Below are 21,074 nucleotides of genomic sequence, written 5' to 3' on the forward strand. Positions count from 1 at the left end.
AAATGAAACGTTTTTCGAATTAAAGCAACTTGGATTTCTTTTTTTCTGAAATATTTTTTAAATTGAAGTAAAATTATGGCACCTGTTGAAATGTCAGCAAAATTTTATAAATTTTTAAATGAATAAATAATTTGAATGGAATGTAATGAATGAACTTGGTCGACTAATTGTCACTTTTGAATCAGTTTGAAACTTTACAAGGGATAAATTTCCCTTATTTGTTTGAACACACCCTCCAACAGATTGTTCTTAAATTTCTACCGCCACATAAACTCCGCGAAGTAGGATTCCACCATGTATGTATGGGTTCTACACTCAGCCCTGTGCTGTCTTTTAGCATGCTGCCACATGTTCTCCACATGGTTTTATTGTGGCACCAGTTGAAAGGTCAACAAAGTTATATGTGTGGTTGACCTGCAAATGGTGGAATCCTTCCAATTCTAAGCTGTCATATGGATGCCAGCAATCCGACGTGATGCTGATACCTGGTTGCACATTCTTAGATTATCGGAATTAATATGGCAGCATCTCTGGATGGTATGGTCACTAAAAACCCCAATTTGGTGGCCGGTTCATTACTACCAAACATCTCCAATTGTCTCCTGACACATCCTGCATTGTTTTTCTGTCGTGAAATAGGCTTTCATTTATTTCCACGGGACATCACTCCCCACTAAGAACTTGTGAATGTTGGAAAAAATGCTCAAAACAGAGTTCTTTTAAATATATTCGCCAATTGGCAATGGTGTGGACGAATATAAATCGGCATTCGCTGCAAATGTCCTTGTACATAGACATCACATATGCCCACATATAAATAAATATCAGCTCCATTAGGGAAAGTTTAGACCTTGATAAAACTACCTTTCCAAAACTTTCTTTGAACAAGTCTGGCATCTCCAGCAGAATCCGTCACTGCTATTATTGCTGGTTTGTCCACATTGACATGGTTCTGTGATTGGCAACAATCTATTAGCCTGCAAAACATCAATTACTTCCTGGGGTTCTGACGTCATCAACGCAATATCGTGCAAATTTAGGAAATTTGCATCTATTTTAAGATAAATTTTCTGAAGAATTTTCCAAAAAGTATGAGTCATCGTCCCTTGTTCTTTGACCAAGAAACTCCACTTGGCGACAGTTTAGTGAAACGCACACAAAAAATGGGCACCGTCCACATACTACAGAAGTGCCTAAATCTAATTTTATTATTCTGTCATTTCCGTAATGACATGTATTTACTTCTGTTTTCATGGCACTCATGCAGAAATATGGGCCATGCTGAAATAACATTATTCCTTAGAAACCTTTTCTTAACATGGGGAGGAAAGGGAGTTTTGTAACTATTCTGTACTTTCACCTAACAATTTGATAACAAAGAGTAATCAGTAAAAGATACTGAAAAAAAAAATGAATTTAAGTTGAAAATCCGGTTAAATCCAAGATTAGTTTCTCTGTTGTTGACAAACAATTTCTACGGGTCTGTCAGCTTACCAGTGAAACCTCTGAAAAATTCCTTCTGTTTTTTTTCTAATATTAGAATGAAATGAGTTTTATTTTCATCTTATAATATTATTATTTTTACTTGTAAAATATTTAAAATAAACAAACGACCAAAAATATATATTAAAATTAGTTTACATAAAAAATAGTCTTCATTTGAGCTTTTATAATAAAAAATATTTATGAAACAAGGTTTGCTTATCCCTCTCATAGGCATGTATTTAACTTTACAAAGACTACAACTACCTTCCACACGATTTGTGTCAATAGTAAAGTCATTTGGATCAGTAAAGTAATAACTGTGGTTTACCACAGCATCGTTCGGAACTCACATGAAAAAAATAATCTTGTTTCATTTTTTTAAATCAATGTAACGATTTTTTTTTAATTATCTTTTTTTTTTGCAGTTTGTACTTTTCAGATTAGCAAACGAACAAAAAAGATTGTAACAGTAGTTTATATGAAAATAGTCTTTATTCGAATTTTTAAAATATAAATATGGTTAGTGTTCATCTCATTTTCATTTTGTATTAAAAAGATCAGGTAAAAATGCACTGGAGGACCACCCGAAGACTTACCTTTAAAAAGTTGATTACTTGGATGTTGAAAATAAGAAAATGCCTTTTTTATTCTAAAATCTGTTTTAAACATGGGAAGGTTGGGGATGTTTACATCCCCAACCTCCCCATGTTTAAAACAGATTTTAGAATAAATACCCCACCCCAATCTCCCCATGTTAAGAACGACTTTCGGAATAAACACCCTTTGGAGGTTGGACAACCAGTGCACATTGACCAAAGATCATTTTACTATAGCGCCTAGTTTCATTTTAATATTTGAAAAAACAAAAGGAAAAAGAAAAACAGACTTCACCGGTATATCTGACAGGCCCACAGAAATTATTTGTCAACAATGGGTATACTAATTAGGTACGTGCAAAATGAATAGCCAATGCACGAAATGTATAAACATTTTGACCCCTTCCTTTATTTAAGAAATCACCAAAAATCAGGAAATTTACCAATTTTTGTGAAATTTTCAGTATTTATCAAATAATGATCACGGAATGGACCCATTATTTTTATTTTAATCTTAGTGGAAATGTATTATTTTGTTTAAACAAAAAAACGTTACTAAAATTATGCTTTTCAGTAGTAAAAAATGTATTTATTTTTGCATTTTTTATGAAAATAAAGCATCGTAAATTGTTACAATAAAAAAGTACATTTTTTTCAGGAACATTAAAAAGAACCCCTCAAATCCATATTAACGGAATCTATATAACTAAAAGAAATTAATTTCTTAAACTAACGATATCATCATTTAATTAAGCATTGTTTATTTAATATTTTCACCCCTAAAAATTATAATTGCCAAAAATATTTCCTCTTCTTGTAAAAATTATATTTTTAGTATAATTTTTATGTATAAGATTCTAATATTTTCCTTGCGCAAATGAACGTGTAACATAATTTTTATATAATCTTGAAAAATAAAAAATAAAAATTTAAAAGGAATACGCAAAATAATTAAATTAAAAAATTATGAAAATTATACAAACGTTCATGATAGGAATGTACTGATGCATGGCTGGGGAAAAAACAAAACCAGTCGGTTTTGCATCCCATCACTCCCTTCAATATCCTGATCTAATTTTCAGATAGCCTTTTGACTTCCTAACATTTTGAGGTTCCGTAAAACTCATGCTAGACGATTTTTCGTTTTGCTTTGATTACACAAAGCAAGAATCTCTTGCTTTTAGGGGCTAATTAATCTAATTTTTATTTAATTCAATATTCTAGAACTTTACTAATTGTCTTTGAAATGGTCCCAGAAAACTAATATTTATCTTTCAAAGGATTTTTACAATGAATTTATTTAACTTCAAAATTCTGCTGAACTTGTCAGTTTCCAAATGTCGTCATGAAAACATTTTTCATAATATATTTTTTCACAGGTAAAAATATGTTTCTCTCTTTTGGATATTTCACAGGTAAAAATATGTTTCTCCCTTTTGGATATTAACGTAAATATCTTTCAAATACAATCAAAAAGTAATCGGAAACCAACAAAAAATTATGATAAACTGGCTTTCAAAACTATGTTCCTCTATCAGTTTTCTGCTATTTTTCACGTACCTAATACTAATCAACAATGGGTATACTAATCTTGAATTTAACCTATTTTGAAAAAATAGCACGGTCCATATTCTGCAGAAGTATCATGGTTACTTTTTGAAGTTTAAATGCAAGAAGACAATCAGGTAAACGTGCAATTTTCCAAACTGATAATTTAGTCCGGAAAGAAATATGCAGTAACAAAACGAAAATTGTATATTTTTTTAAGATTGACATACTGAACATATTAGCATAAAAACCAATAGCAAACTTGAATGTTAACTGACTCTGTTTAAAAATAAGTCAGAAGCAAACTGCGCTAGTCCAGACATTATTAAAATTCAGTTTTACAAATTTATTTATTAAATTGTTGGGTGAAAGAAAAGAATACTTAAGAAAATCCCATTTCTTTATGCTAAGCATGACTTCATGAATAATAATTTTATTATTTATCTGCAGTTTGTAAAGACGAAAAGTATCAAAACTTCAAACCCCTTATTTTTAATAGAAATCTCCATAAATAATATTTCGATTGTAGAAATCCACTCTTGACCAGAGTACAATAGGTTTGGTCCAACAGATGCCACATACAAATTTATTATGTCTAGACTATTAGCCACTATATTATGTAACTTTTCAACACCATTTTACACATTTATTCGTTATAGTAAAATCCTACATTTCATCCTAAGAGCAACATCATCACAGGTACAACCTTCTATAATGGAAGTAGTTGTTATTTTCCCCTCTAAATAAAAAGTACTCCTACCGCTCCTAGTCAATACCAGGAGGTATTCTGCATTTTGGACAGATATAGGGTTGCACCCTTATTATCTGGCTCATATATTTATATACATAACATAATCTTTTCATTTCTCAATTCCGAAATAATGATTTCCCCCTTCTCACATACCGCCTAATCTCATTGGCTGAGAACTGACTATTTGTTCATTCCAGAATGTAAATCTTACAAAAACGAACTCTCCAGAGATTTACAAACATGGCTTCCTTCTATACAAGAGGCAATCGTTTTAAATAAAATACCCCAAATACAACCATATAAACACATTGAAACATGTTCATAAGCCAAGACTGCTTTTATTTTTACATTAAATATATCATACATGTTAACTTATACAGTTACGCTACCGTGCTACATCTTTTGTGTATACATACACTGTACATCCTGTTTTCTGGCACATTGTCACATGCTGATAGCCATTATTTCTTCTTTTTCTAACATCTAGATAATAAACCTTTCTTTTTTTTAGTATGACTGACTAAAATTCTTTCTTTATATACTACATAAAAAATTAAAACAACTGATTACATGATTATTACAGCCAAGACCTGGATTTTGTGTGATTTGGAAGCTTTTAAACTGTCTAAACCATTTGATTTCTTCTTCCTTTTCTAACGTCTAGATAAACCTTTCTTGTTTTCTTAAAATACGGCTGACTAAAATTCTTTTTCTTTCACCATCAATTGGGCCATTCTTTGCAAGTAGGGGTAGGTTTATGCATTAACATTTTTGCAAAGCCCTTCACACCTCATCATAGATATATTTTAAAGGCATTTGCAAAGTCATTTACACCTTGCAATACATGTTTTATAGATGTTATTTTGAAGGCCTGTAACGTTGTAAGTTCACTGTACGCCAGTCAACTAAAGAGTTTCCTTTTTTTAACCTCCTTTTCCTCTTAGCATTACACGTTTGTGCCTGCTTACTGCAGCTAATTTTTTTTTTCTTGCACAGATACACGCTGTGCATTTGGAGGGGGTGCTTAATTTTTTAAAACTTCCTTTCCTTATGGCTTGCACGGGTAATAACTATTATTACATGTTTTCTTTTTTACTTTTGAATGCAAATAGGTAACAATGCAAAATAAATTGTTTTTGTCTAATTTCCCCAATTATATTTTCTTTTAGGTATATATATTGAAAAATGTTTGTGCATACTTTATACACTTATAACTAATCTCTATATAAATAAAATGAACTCATTTTTTCCCATGTGAGTTTGACCTTAATAGGATTAAAAATCAAGACATTACAAACTCCAGCACAAGATCTGAGGTGTGCTATAGGCTTATTATCCTTACACTTCCTCGATAACCTTACATTCCTATATTTTTTCCGGTGAGAGTTCACTGCCAAAATCGGTTAGAATCAATGGAAGTTGTAAAATCTTTTTTCTCTAATACATCCCTCCTACTCCTGCTCCCACTTAACATTGCTGAAAAATGCGTCCATAAGAAACAGTACGAATAAACACTGGTTTGGAATCGTAAAGGGTTATTTAGGCTATTTTTGTCTTTCTTTCGCTTTTCTCCCATAAAAAAATAAATAAATAAAAAAAATATTATGGTCCGATTAACATTATCTTTTTTCCCTTTTTGCTTTTTTTATTTACCGTAGAATGCACTCTGCGGGAATACTCGGATTTTACTTCCGGTTTTGACAATTCTAACCAAGGAATATGACTAGGAGCTTTATTTATTATTGCTTCCCACTAAAAAGTTATTAAAAATATTTCTAAAAGAATATATTTTATAAGTTCTGCAAATTTGCCATCAATAAATTAGTCGGATAATAGTTTATTTGGGTTTGTATTACTGTAGACATAGATTTGAAAAAGTTGTCAAAAAACAAATATATAACAAATAAATGTTATCAAAGGCAAGATAAGTTACTTTTCTATATAACTGGATAATTTTCTAGTGTTTTTATTTAATCTAACATGTTTATTTATCTAAAAAAACATACTGTTTACCGATGTATAGGAAAATTAAAAATGGCACCCGACTCTCTGTTTAACATGGTAAGTTTGGGAAAAAGAGGTAAAAATAAAAAACTAGACAAAATAAGTTAGAAACTGGGGATAACCAGTATGGATAGGGTCCCGACGTCCCACCTCGTATTAAATGTTTTGTTTTTATTTTTAAACGAAAATAGGTCACAAACAAGTTGTTTTTGCCTAGTTTCCCCAATTTTCTTTTCTTTTCGATATATATATTGAAAAATGTCTGCAAACAATAGTTCTTTTGGAATAATAAAAAAAATCTGTTTCGGTTGTCTAACATTAAAATTTTAAAAGGTTTACAGTGTTTCAAATTATAGTGTTTTATTCATATTGTTTATATTTTTTAAGTTTTTCCTCTGTTTCATATATAATACAAAGTTTATTTAAACAACAATATGAAGCTGTGCACATACACACGTGCATGCATTACAGCTTGTAGCTAAAACGCACTGAACAATTGAGGTCAAACTGATGTCGTCAGTGGTGAAAGGTCAAGTATTTGACGCTCATAGCTGCCGAGCTTAAAGCACTTGACAGAGAGCAGGTCACATATATAGCCCCAAGGAAAGACAAAAGAGAATAGAAGCAAACAGCTAGCAGGCAAAGACACATTAGATGCACAATTCACTCAGCCTCCTGTCCACCCTCTTCATCTCTAGCTTGGTGCATGCACATAAGGCAATAAAAAAGAAAAGAACATTTTTTATATTTTTATAAAAACAAAGTTTGCATTACAAGTTTTTCTGGCTGACAAAAAATCGACCAGTGTGCATGCGACTACACCACAGTGTGACATAATCTAAAAAATAATTTGAATTACTGCATATCATGCTACCAATAAAATTATTATGTTGTGAAAAGTTAGTTTCCCAAAGGAAAAACACACTTTTTAATTAACAGTAAATTATCTTCAATTAAATTTTTTTTAAATACGAGAGTTGTTCGAGAAGCAAAACCCACATTTTTTTTTTCTACAGAGAGTTACCATCATTATTTTTTATGTTAATTTCTTACATGTTTTTCTGTATTTAATACTTGAGACAAAAAATCTAAAGTCACCCATTCAAATTACTAATATTACACTGTTTTATCAGATTAATCAACATGCCACTTTTTAATTTATTAATTCCATATATAACTAGTTTTTACTGTGGAATTACTTTTCCTGTTTATGCCTACAAAAAATTAAATTCTATGACATTGAATACAGAAAAGACCATATAAAAGAATCTTTGTCTTTTTTCTTAATAAAGTTTTACTATGTCCATATACAGTAAATTTTCTCAACATTGAAATATATCAAATGAGAAATACTCTAGTCATTTTTTTTGTTTCTCCAAATTACAAAAATCTAAAATGAAAGTATTTCTTCTTTTTTAAAAAAATAAGACTACATTGATTGCTGCCCATTGTACAGATATGTTTTTCTAGTATATATATATATATTTCTTGAATGGGAGATGATATATATATAATTATTTCCACAATTAAGCAACTCTAGAGCTTACAGAAATCATGAAAACCACAGACAGGAAATTCTAGACTCAATTTATGCATTCGTTTAGGCTCATTAGTAGAACATATTCAAACTCAGAAATTGAAAGCTGTGTCACTTGCACACAATGTCATCTGAACTACCACGCTACATACAAGAAAGTCAATTGACCAACACAGATCAAGCAAACCAAAATGAAGTCTAATAGTGGAATTTATCTACTTCTTGTATAGGGGTGTAGTCATCCAGCTACTAAGAACCAAGGCCAATGCCTCATAAGTAAGATTTTTATACTTGCTATGATAATATAATCAAATAAGCTAACTCAATGAGCAAATTAATATTAGATTTTTTTTATTTTATACATTTATTTATATTCAGGGTGGAATGATAAACGTGTCCCCCTAAAGAAAACAACACTACAGCTTTATTTTAAAACTTTTATTGAAAAAAATCAATTCAGGTAACTTGATTATGTCTTAGAGCTGACATCTATTCAATGTAGCTGCCTTCCGCCTTGATACGAGTCCAGAACTGGGAGCAAACCTTTTCAACAAGCAGCAACGGAAGCTCAGCGAATACTTGGTAAATGGCAGGGGTTCAATCTGGCTTTACTGTTGTGGAATGTCATGTTAGTGATGTTCTCAATGTATGAATAAACGAAGTAATCCAGTGGGTTCAGGTCAGGAGAAGAAGGGGGCACAGTAAGAGAAGGGTACAAAGTCATAGCACTTCTTCTGAAGCCAAGCCTGGGTCTCTTTGGACTTGTGGCCCAGTGTCGAATCCTGCTGCCACACCCAGGGTCTGCCAGCGGCCACTTGATTGCACCAGCTCTTCAGCACATCCAGGTACACTTTGCTGTTTACTTTCAAGCCAATTCCTAAGATGTGAGATGGCATGATGTGACTCTCACTTGAAACCACACCAAAAGCCATAATTGTAGCCGGAAACTTAGTTTTCATCACCCTGTACATGTCCCTGTTATTCGTGGCAATCCAGTGATGCAATAGTTATGTTGTCATAACATGATTGGTAGCCAGCATGAGTTGTATAGTGGCACATCTCTGATCTCGTTCGTTGATTATTGTGTCACTTTAACACATAATAGAAGGCTCATATGGCTCTTGAGACTTATACACAACTGCTCAACTAGTAGATGGTCTGAAACAAAAAAAAGAAAAAATGGTTTTATCAAACGGAAATGGAATTATTTCGTCTTTTCTAGGGCGCCAATTTTATCTTTCAACCCTGTATATATATATATATATATATATATATATATATATATATATATATATATATATATACCTTTAAGTAAAAGAGAAAAGAGAAAGATCAATTCCACAAAAGGAGACTTATCCGGATAATGCCAAGTTCAACAATAATTATTGGAGCTTATACAATAGGACAACAAGAGAATGAAATGAAGACACAAAACTATATATAGGTAGATATAGAATGGATCATTTATTGAATAATGGAATACAGGCAAGATTTGGGGGATAGAAGGAACTCTTTATGCCAGGGCATTTCGAAGCCTAACGCTTCTCATCAGAAGAGTAAAGAAGGTGCTAGGTAGCATGGTGGGGATGTGGCGTCTAGCGTAAGGTTCGTTAGGGATGAGTGGTGGAGGTGTCTATTTTCTATGGAGCGGGTAATTTTGAACAACCCTTTATTCTATCCATAGAAGTAGCATGCTATCATTCCGTAAACCATGACTAGATAGAAGTCTTAAGTAATTTGCAATTGTATTTTGAGTAGAATTTCGATTAGATAAATTCAGAAACAAAAATAGACTTATTATTAATATGTAATATAATTTGTGTGTTTTATATATTAATCGATATATGTATGAATTCTGAAATGTTTTGTTCATTCACAGGGAAAGACTTTAATGGTGAAAACCAGAAGAAACCTGTGTCTATATGGAATTCGGAAATATCAGCAGAGTAAAAATGGACTTTGGGTTTCACTTCTTATATTTTTATCTACTAATTGTCGCATCCTATGTGCAACATTTCTGATGAAGGGGAAGAATTGCTGTTTTCTTGTGTGGAATCTATTTATCTAACACTTATCGCTACCTTGGTTTTGACCTGGAAGTGGTATTTGTTAGGTCTTTATATCAAATAAAAATAATTTGAATTTCTATTTAAAAAATATAATGAATCAATGTTAAAAAAAACCTTTCAAATCATCAATCATCAAAGAAAACTGCATTTAAAGATAAAGATGAACAGACAGAGTGTGAAGAAATCTTATTTTTGCTCAGTGTGTAGCTTATCATATCCAACAGCATCTCAGTTAGAGATTCACATTCGAACACACACTGGCGAGAAACCTTATTCTTGTGAAGCATGTGGTTCAGCATTTATAGTTTTAGATGCCTTAAAAAAACACATGCGATCTCACCATGGAGAAAAACCTATTTCTTGTGAAGTGTGTGGCTCATCATTTCGATGTAAATCGGAGTTAATGATACATGTGCGATCTCACACTGGTGAAAGACCTTATTCTTGTGAAGTATGCAAGTCATCATTCACAAACAGATCTAGTTTAAATGTGCACAGACGAATTCACATTGGCGAGAGCAAGAACCCTTTTCCCTGTAAAGTATGTGACTCATCATTTAGATACAAATCACATCTAACCAGACATCTCCGAACTCATTCTGGCGAGAAACCTTATTCTTGTGAAGTGTGTGGGATGTCACTCACACAAAAATCTAGTTTAAAGGAACATATGCGAACTCACACTGGTGAGAGACCCTTTTCTTGTGAAGTGTGTGGCTCATCATTCATGAGAAAGACTAATTTAGTGACACACATGCAAACGCACTGTGAGGATATATCCTATTCTTGTGAAGTCTGCGGCTCATCATTTACGAGTTCGGCCAATTTAAAAGTACATATGGAAAAAAGAAAAACTTGTCTTGCTAAGTGTGAAAATCAATTACTTACAGAAAAATTTCATTTAAAGATAGACATGAATGAACGCACTAAGAAGCCTTATTTCTGTACAGTGTGCAGATCATCATTTCAAGCAAGTTCACAATTAAAAATACATATTCGAAATCATACAGGGGAAACACCTTTTTCTTGCAATGTGTGCAATTTATCATTTATAGTATCAGATGCTTTACAAAAACACATGCGATCTCACCATGAAGAAAAACTTTATTCTTGTAAGGTGTGTGACAGATCATTTAGTAAAAAGTCAAGGTTAACACTGCATGCACAATCTCATTCTCTTGAAAAACCTTAATCTTGTGAAGTATGTGACTCAGCATTTACAAGATTAAGTGCTTTAAGAAAGCACATGCAATCTCACCCTGGAATGAAGCATTATTCTTGTGAGATGTGTGATACATCATTTAGATTCAAATCAGATCTAACCAGACATCTCCGAATTCACAATGCATACTAGACACTGTCCTCGAGTGTCTAAGGTTTCTCTGTACAGGGGTTTGCCAGAACAATCTGGCATGAGGATACTTTTTCCATAGAAGTAAACCATGACCAAATATTCAAAATCACATAGTATTCACAGCCCAAATAAGATCTCCTCACTATGGCTACTCAACAGCTTTTCCAAGGAATGGTGCACCTTCTCCAAGTGATATTACCTCAAGTAATAGCACGAAGCTGGATACTCCACCAGACTAGATAAATCCTTGTCCTGGAATTCAGTAAGACCAAGAGACCAACATGAAAGATATACAATAAAAATGGTTAATTGGAGAGAGGAAAATTATGTTCTCAATTTCTTTACTAACTCAGTGGTTGAGAGATAAACAACTTTAATGGAACATTCGAATATCTATGTGTCTCATATAGAGTTCAAGTGTTAGCCCCAGGTTGTGGGCCCCTTGATTTCTGAGAACTTCGACTGAAGTAAAATAAAACAAAAAAAGTGATGAATGATATAGTAATATGGAACAAGCCCGAAAGGACTGCACTCATTATCGACATCACAGTTCCAAACAACTTTGGTCTAAATAGAGCAGAACGGGAAAAGATAACAAAATATCAGGACCTAAAAAATGATCTAAAAACAACATGGTCTCTGAAAGAAATAAACATTATACCAGTTGTGACAGGAGCAACTGGCCTAATAAAAAAGAACCTTCAAAAATACTTAGAAGCAATCCCTGGAAAACCAAGCTATAAGGAAATACAGATAGCAGCCATAAAGGGAACAGTGTCTATTCTTAAAAGAGCCCTCGGATATAAATTTAAATTATAATAGAATCAAGTGTTAGCCCCAAAAAGGAGCCCCTTGATCTCTTCAAACTGACAAAAGTAAAATGAAAAAAAAGTGAGAAGCCTTATTCTTGTTAAGTGTGTAGCTTGTCATATAGAAACAAATCACATGTAACATCACATAAGCGAACTCACACTGATGAGAAACCTTATGCTTGTGAAGTGTGTGACACATCATTCACACAAAGATCTATTTTAAAGGTGCACATTGGAATTCACACTTCAAGTTCTCTCCAGACACTGTCCGCAAGTGTCTAAGTTTTCTTTGTACAAGGGTTTGCCAGAGCAACCTGGCATGAGGATACTTTTCCCTAGAAGTAAACCCTAACCAAATATTTCAAATCACATAGTATTTGCTGACCAAATAAGATCTCGTCACCATGGCTAAGCCACATTAGCTTTTACAAGGAATGGTGCACCTTCTCCAGGGGATATTACCTCAAGTAACTGCACGAAGCTGGATACTCAACCAGACTAGATAAATTCTTGACCTGGAATCCAGTAATACTAAGAGACCAAAATGAAAGATATACTCATCACCATCATCGGCGGTCACTCGTGTCCGAGTAAGACTGTCCTCCGTTGTGGCTTCTGTGGGTCCTCAGGTGAGCATAGAGCCCAATCCTAGACCCAATTTGTCTTGTGCAATTTGGGCAGATAAAGGTAGTGGTGGTGGGGTGGGGTTGGGTGTGTCTGGTTAATAATCTGTCCTTTCTGTGCTTGCGTTTATCCTCAGCAGCTTGATTTAGGTCACTACTATAAAGCGCAGCACCTTTGTGGACAGCGCTCCTCCATGCCAACCTGCTCCCAGCCACGTCCTCCCATGTCTCAAGGTCCATGTGAAACCGCTTTAGATTTGCTTTGATGTTGTCCTTATACCTCATCTTTTGGCCACCCTGGGCACGCTTTCCCTCAACAAGCTGAGAGTAGAAAATCTGTTTTGGGAGGCGGAGATCCGGCATTCGGACAACATGACCAGTCCATCTGAGCTGGCGTTGAGCAACAGTAGCGGTGATAGTGGGAATGTCAGCCTCACTCAGGACGCTGGTTGAAAGATATACTACAACATATAGAAAAGGGTTAATTGAGGAGAGCAAAACTGTTCTCACTTTCTTTACTAACTCAGTATTTGAGAGATAGATAATGGAACATTTGAATATCTATGTATCTCATACAGAGTTCAAGTGTGATTCTCGGGTAGTGGGCCCCTTGATTTCTGAGAACTTTGACTGAAGTAAGATAAAACAAAAAAAAAAAGAAAAGCCATATTCTTGTGAAGTGTGTGGCTCATCATTCATTCGAGAATCTATTTTAACCTAACATGAGAACACACACTGGAGATTGACCTATAAGCAAATGGCTAGAGTAGGTTTTGCCAATCAGTAATTGAGAGCCTCAGTCACCTAATGTCTGGATGCCAAATCCTATTGGCAGATGGTCATTACACTGCTTGCCACAACAAAGTATGTAAGTACCTCCATTGGGAGATCTGGAGCGATGCAACTTGACAGATCGTCAAACATCTGGGAACACAAACCATCGCTGATAACATCATACAAACAGTGTTCTATCACAGCATACAAGAAAACAGATACATAAAAGACAAGGCCTTCAAGCTAGATATAATAATATGGAACATGCCCAAAAGAGCTGTGCTCGTTATTGATGTCACAGTCCCAAATTCCTATGGCTTTGATAGAGCTGAACAGGAAAAGATAACAAAATATCAGGACCTGAAGAATGACCCAGAAACGACATGGCCTCTTAAAGAAAGAAAAAAAATATACCGGTTGTGATAGGAGCAACTGGCCTAATAAAAAAGAATCTTTTGAAATACTTGGGAGCCATCGCTGGAAGACTGAGCTGTAACAAAATATGTGCAAGCCTTTTCTAGTCTCACACAAAAATATGTGTTCACATTTCAAGCCACATTTCTTGTACACATACGCGCACACGTACATACACACATGTACATATATTCGCGTTCATGTACATGCACTCATTCATGTGCATGCGCACACACACTAACGTACACACATGTACGCACACATATGCACACACATGGGCGACGTCACTGCCCTTCAAAGGAAATCCACACATGTGCAAAGGACATTGGAAACAACTACAAAAGCAAGAGACCTAAGCTTTTTCCTTCTTTTCGATTCGGCTCCCGACCTGAGTGGTTGACGGACCAGCCGCTCCCTTCGGGGCGCGTGTCTGCACGCTTCACGCCCCCTAGTACTATGTGTGTGGCAAGAGCCAACAGACAGTACGTACACCTTACACGCTTTCTCTCTCCATGGCCTGGATTGACTTTCTCACTCTCTCTACAACAATAGACTTTCCCTCTCACCAGCTAACAGCGAGAGATGCACGCCAAACTAAACACATGCTGTATCCTTCCTTTTATTTTTTCTTCACGAAATAAATTCTAGTTTGTTTATTTCAATAAATGCCTTATTTGTTTCTTTCTCAACTCAATTCATTTTTCCTATTTCGTATGACTGGGGGATATATATAATATATCCACCAGTCCGCTACAAATACAGGGAGAAGCCATAAAAGGAACAACATCTATTCTTAAGAGGCCTCAGATATAAATTTACATCAAATGAAATCAAGTGTTAGTATAAGAACGATGCACTGATTGCAGACAGTATAGATGAATACCTCTTTTGAAGGATATCACTAAAAAAAACAAGCAAGATGCAGAAATTTTCTCGGCATCAAGACCATACTTGAGGCTTGTAGAAAGTGGTAGAGATGCCTATGGCTTGGATCGATTACCAAAAAGCATATGATAGTGTGACCCACACATTACTTTGTAGTGTTTTGAATTATATACAAGTCATTTGGTCATCAAGAAAACCATGGCAGTCCCTATAAAGATGTGACTAACAACCATGTGATTAAAGTCAACCAATGGAACAATAACAATCTCTGAAGTCAAAATCTGCAGAGAAAATTTCCAAGGGCATAGCTTATCTTCTTTATTCGTTTGTCTAGTAACAAATTCGCCAAGTAAATTACTGAATAAAGACTGGAGAGCTTCGAATTTAGGATACGGCTCCCAACATCCTAACACAAACAAAATAGTTAACCACCTGCTCTTCATGGTTGACATCAAGCTGCATGCCAGCCCAGACGCTGACTTTAGTTGCCTCTTTCAGGTTGTACATGCCTTTTTCGAAAGATATTCAAATTTGTTTATCTACGGATGTACAACGTTAAGAAAATAGCAGACAGTTTGGGCTCTCCCATCAATCTCATCCTATTTCTAATATGCCAGTTTGCGATTCAGTAAAGCAATTCGTAAATTTCATGTTCAGACATTCGTAATATATATGACGGATGGGGCGATTCCAAAATTATTTCCAATTCTGATACAATTACTGATTCTAATTCCGATTCTTTTTAAATTTATAATTAGCGATTTGTTTATTTTTACTGCAAAATCTTCGTGTTATGTTTGCATATCTTTTCGAAACCATAGAAATACACTTAGGGAAACGTATTTTACACTAGTAGATCTAAATATTTTTTATCAAATATATTTTTTGTACTTGATTGGAAATAGTGAAGTTGCATCAGTTCTTCATTAATTGAAAATAATTTACGATTGCTTTTCAAGATAAGATGATGTAGGAACAGAATAGTTTACAAAGCCACCTTCCCATTTGAAGAACGAGTTTATAAATAATATAGTTTCTGTTTAGAAAATCATTGTTAACATGAGAAGAACGTGCATAGTTTTTATCTTAATAAAAATGATGTGATCGGTTATGTTTCTGTCAGTATAAGATATATGTAATAAATTAATTTGTCTTACTGTTACAAGAAAAATAAATAATAATAATAATAATAATAATAATAATAATAATAATAATAATAATAATAATAATAATAATAATAATAATAATACTGTAGTGGTGACTGGTGTGCTAGCTAACGACTTGCATGTTTGTAAAGAAAAACACCCCATCAGCTTAAACATGACACTCCTAGAAATAAAGAAAAAAAAAACAATTTTCGTAACAAAACAAAATAACAAAGTTTTTACTTTTACACGAAGATTAAATAAATACTGGCATTAAACGTCAAATGCATTTTTGCTGATAAGAAATCCAGCTTAAAATTAATGATAATAATTTGTTGTTTAGCGATACTATCACTGGTCATGAAGTCTGTTGCACAAACAGCTCTCCATACAGTCAGCGGCTTTCATAACAAATCCTCAATTCAGCTCAAAAGTTAGGAGCACTTCGATCTTCCATCTCTCTATTGTTGCTTGCCTCCTGCGGCTCCCCAACTCACTCCTGTAGCGCTTTCAACCACCGGCTCTGTCAGCCTACTGGATCTAGTGTTAACTGACGTTCGTTTACTGCTCTAGTAGTGCCCACTGACATTCAACTAAAAACGTTTATTCAGTTTGAAACCTAAATAATGTCTAGCGTTGCGTGAAAACAAATAAATTGGCCATGATTTTACTCGTATATGTTCAAAGGTATATAACTTAAAAATAAAATCAAATACTGCTAGAAACCTTCCCAATGCATATTAATGTGATATGCATACAAAGATACATAAAAATATAAGTTTAAATATGAAACAAAATTTAATAAAAGAACATATTAGTAATTAAATTTAATTCATAAAACGTTTTAAATGTTGTAGGGAAACGCGCGACTTACCTCATAGCATGTGTGCATAATTCAACGGGTCGGTCGTGAAACGAAATGAATGAAGAAGAAAGAAACAAAAATGGCTGTCTTATCTCTTTATATGCCTGCAATGTGACCACACGATATGCAAATGAGATGCTCCTGTTTGGAAATAAAAGAGGGTTGATTTTTTGAGAGGGACGTTCGTTTTGAACTTGGATTTCGAAGAAATAAGTTGAATAAGCAGAAGTTCGTTTGGAGTTGACAGAAGGTGCGTTACATATACAGAAGTTTGGAAGTTTGGACAACAGTGTCAACCTTACCCAGGAAATTATTAGTGTGACAGGCAGAAGAAATAACACTGAAGTTATTGAATTATAAATGTCTTTAAAATGGTTTTGAAAATATACTTACATTTTAATGTAACTTTTCACCATCGTTCATGCATGTCTCGTCAGGATCATTTTATTAGTCTGTTCTTTCATTACCTTCTACCTCCATTTCAAACACCATTTTATATATGAAAAAAATGTTTCACGCTAAAATAAAATAATGCACTAATAAAAATTGATTCTGACGAGATGTGTATGAAAGATGAAGAAATATACAGAGATGGGAGAGGAAGGGAATCTAACTTAATAACAAAAACGATGAGTCGCTTTCCTGCACGTTGCAAAGGGGTATTCCTTAGGTTCGGTAAGTAATATAGACATAGAAAATCATCAAGATCAAGAAATGGACACAAGAGTTTTAAAACATGTTAGGGATAATTGCCCCCACTGCCATCGGATTGCAAAGTCTAATGCTATGGAGCCACCTTTTAACGCTGCGCCTCCAGAGTACCCACAAGATCGCCAGGGACTACTTCACACACAACAACCATGATTATGTTGTGGTCTACCGGTACTCCATCGACCGATGGTATTTCAAGCAGAGAACGGCGCAGATGGCCTCATCAAGTGTCTCAGAGAAGCCTTTGTGACTTTTGGGGTGCCTGAAGAGCTGATATCTGACGGGGAACCCCAGTTTACTGCTGGGAAGACTCAGGATTTCCTCGGACTATGGGGAGTCCACCATCGCCTCACCTCTGTTGCCAACCCTCACGCCAACTGCAGAGCAGAAATTGCAGTCAAAACTGTCAAACAAATGCTGATGGATAACACCTTAGTGGGCGGGTCCATCAATGTGGACAAGTTTCAACGGGCGATGCTTATATACCACAACTCCATCGACCCAGAGACGAAGGCATCCCTTGCTCTTATAGTTTTCGGACGACCCATAAGAGATCCCATCCCGATACCAATGGGTCGGTTCTGCCTCCACCCCACATGGTCTGAAACGCTCGTAAACAGGGAGAAGGCATTAGCAAAACGTCATTCCATTGAGCATGAAAAGTGGAGCGAGCATACAAGATCTTTGCTCCCTCTAAGCGTGGGGGATCATGTGTATATTCAAAACCTAACAGAAAATCACCCTAAACGCTGGGAACGAACAGGCACCGTTGTGGAGGTGAGACAATTTCACCAATATGTTGTCAAGATAGATGGTTCTGGGAGACTCACGCTCAAAAACCGACCACACCTTCGGAAATTCAAGCCTTTCAAGACTACAACTAGCGAAGACGTGATAGAGTCCTTCTTACCAGTCATCAGACTGCCGGAAGACGCCTCTGTCAGCACCCTACCAGGGGCGCCAGAGGACTCTCCTGCCACCCTGCCAGAAGTCCGTGCTGGTGATCCAACAGATAGTCCCATACATAAGTCCGGCAATATGATTTCTTTTGATTTTTATGACGTGCCATCGAGCCCTACTGAGATCCTTCCAGCTACTCCCCATGCTTCTGACCCAGCTAAAGATTCTGGCACTCTCGAGAACTCCATTCCAGTCACGCATGTGACCACTCCCAAGAACGCTGAAGCTGGAAACGACACCACCCCCAAGAACATACATGCAATTGCCAAGAAGGCCCCCAGAGCCTTGAGCCGACTGATGCCACACAACGCTCCTGGCGCTTTAGAAACTGCACCAGCGAGTTGGTTGCGGCCCCGGCACAACCAAGACTAGTGATTTCATCACCGGTCAACATTGTACAGTGTATATAGCTTCAGAGGACTTTTGTACAGAATTTTTTTTGTCCTGCCTGCAAAAAAATCGCCGTGGGTGGGGGAGATAGCTAATGTCAATGTCTCCTCTCATCACCTAGGATATAAGCTAACCAACCCTCTTCTCTATTGTTTCAGAGTGTAGAGTGAACAGCATTCTTTTTCACGTCACTCACCGGAAATTCCTCGCGAACTTATGGAGGAGAGGAATACATGTCGAGCAGGTTTAAATTACGGCTGTTTGTGAATATTTGTGCAAATACTTTTTGAAATGGAACCTTTTAGTTTTTGCGCAAGTGAGAATAGTCTGAACAGCGCACATTGTGACATAAATAGAAGAAACTGTAAGCAACTGTATTAAGCTCAACATCAGGATTTTGATTGTCCATGCTCATATCGTGAAAAAGAACGCTCAGCATTCTTTAGTGGAACTGAACTTGTATGGAACTTGGAGGCCACACTCAGATTTCATCAAGTTCGTCAGTGCCGTGTGTAACCAACCCTCGTCAGTCTCTTCTTCGCCCATACCTCATCGACTAAGGAAAGGTGTGCTACTCATCTAGGCACAAGTGCCGTTTTTTAATTAGTAGGGCTATGGCAACAGCATATGCTTTTCATTGTTTTGACGCTCGATTTGACACAATTAATCAATCGAGAACCCACTCTACATAAAAACACGAGATACGAATGGATCAAAATAAGGAAAAGAATATGCTGTTGTCATAGTCCTATTAATTAGTCTTTTTTAACAAATTATATTTTCTAAAAACGAACAAAACAAAACAAGCAAGCAAAAAAGTAAATGTAGACGTTTTCTAGCACTTCTGTAGATCAGCAACATGTTAGCAACGGAGACGAGTTATCAACCCTTGTTATTTGAATGAGAAACGACTTCTATCGCCGTTCTGTGAACTTCAAATATAAACAAGCTCCCTGATGATGCAAAATATATAAAAATCAAAATATTTATTGCATAACAATGTATCGGTATATAATTTTAAAGTATTAAAATGTATCGAAATATAATTTTAATGTTTTAATATTTCTTTTCAATGAATGATTAATAGCTGAAAATAAAGAATAAATATCTTAAAAACAGGAAACATTTATAGATTGTATTTAGAATTCTTTTTTTTTACAGTAAGATTTATTTAGAATTGTCTTTTTTTACAGTAAGATTGTATTTAGAATTGTCTTTTTTTACAGTAAGATTTATTTAGAATTGTCTTTTTTTACAGTAAGATTGTATTTAGAATTGTCTTTTTTTACAGTAAGATTTATTTAGAATTGTCTTTTTTTACAGTAAGATTTATTTAGAATTGTCTTTTTTTACAGTAAGATTTATTTAGAATTGTCTTTTTTTACAGTAAGATTTATTTAGAATTGTCTTTTTTTACAGTAAGATTTATTTAGAATTATCTTTTTTTACAGTAAGATTGTATAAAAATGTATCGAAATATAATTTTAGTCTGTCAATGTGGCAAAATATAATTTAAAAATTGAAACATTTATAGAGTTTTAAAAATAATTTGTCTTTTTTTGTATAGTAAGATTGTATAAAAATGTACTAAAATATAATTTTAGTTTGTTAATGAAGCAAAACAAAATTTAAAGAACATGAAACACTTATATTAAAATTGAATTTAACTTGAAAATACTATTTAGAAAATATAATAATTTGAATTTTTATAAAATATTTTATTGTGATAACGCAAAAAGTTTTAATAAAAAAAAATGGCGGACGTTAAGGAGCTTGTTTCCTACCTGAAAATTATTTCCTTGACTAAATGTAAAAAAGAAAATCCATTTTATGTGTTTTGTGGTAACACAACAAGTGTGAAAAATAATATAATAAAATGTAATAAATTATTTCATAAAATAAGTTAATATTTGATAATAGAAGTATCTTTTGTTTCGTAATAACACTAGAAGTGTAAAAGCTAAAATAATTACATAAGTGATCACACAATAAATGTAACAATATTTAATATATTATTTCAAAACGATTATTTAAAGAAATATTTGTTTCATTATTTGATAATACAAGAAGTGTGTTTTTTGTTTAAAAGTATTGTTTTTTGTTTAAAAGTATTGTTTCGTGATAACACAAGAACTGTTAAAGCTAAATTAA

Source organism: Euprymna scolopes, chromosome 21 (assembly GCF_053919585.1).
Source record: "Euprymna scolopes isolate OS-2025 chromosome 21, ASM5391958v1, whole genome shotgun sequence".
Taxonomy (NCBI): domain Eukaryota; kingdom Metazoa; phylum Mollusca; class Cephalopoda; order Sepiida; family Sepiolidae; genus Euprymna; species Euprymna scolopes.